At 44.1% G+C, this 675-nt stretch overlaps 1 non-coding gene across 1 annotated transcript; it reads right to left on the bottom strand.

The window, feature by feature from the left end:
• Positions 1-249: 249 nt before the first annotated feature.
• On the bottom strand, positions 250-387 carry LOC119920254. Its single transcript, XR_005448012.1, has one exon. It is a non-coding gene; the product is annotated as a small nucleolar RNA SNORA7 (small nucleolar RNA).
• Between the last annotated feature and the right edge of the window lie 288 nt (positions 388-675).

A 675-nucleotide genomic window follows, 5' to 3' on the forward strand; every position in this document is an offset into this window, starting at 1 on the left:
TATATTCACTTTTCTTTTTCCCTCCTTGTCTTGTCTTATGCTTTCGAGTCATTTCTGACCCATCTCCAAGGACAAATCTCTCCCAGAACACCCTGCTTTCCGTCTGCAATCATTCTGGTAGTGTATTCATAGAGTTTTCTTTGTAAAAATATGGACATGGTTTACCATTGCCGCCTTCTGCGCAGTAAACTCGAATCTCCTCCCTCGACTCTCTCCCATGCTGCTGCTGCCCAGCATGGGTGGGTTTTGACTTGTAGCAGATTGCCTTCCACTTGCTAGCCACTGCCCAAACTAGGAATGGAATGGGTAGGCCTCAGCTTGACTCTCCCTCTCGTAGCTGAGACTGGTAGAGTACTGAAAACTCTCCAGGTGCAACCCTGAGAGGAGGATTTAAGCACTCACTCACCTGTATATTCACTCTTCTTTTCTCCTCCTAGCTGTAAATTATTTCAGTGTCTGTCTCCCCCACTAGATTTCAAGCTCCTCGAGGGCAAGGATCATGTCTACTAACTCTATTTTACTCTCCCGTGTGCTTAGGACAGTGGTCTGCACAGAGTCGACACGAAACAAATAGTACTTATGGAATGATTGAAAATGTCTCTATGAGGAAAAATTCAACGGGTTAGGGGTAATAATACTAATAATGATTATGGTATTTGTTAAGCACTTACTCTG

The sequence above is a fragment of the Tachyglossus aculeatus genome, chromosome X1, assembly GCF_015852505.1.
Source record: "Tachyglossus aculeatus isolate mTacAcu1 chromosome X1, mTacAcu1.pri, whole genome shotgun sequence".
In the NCBI taxonomy this organism is placed as follows: Eukaryota; Metazoa; Chordata; class Mammalia; order Monotremata; family Tachyglossidae; genus Tachyglossus; species Tachyglossus aculeatus.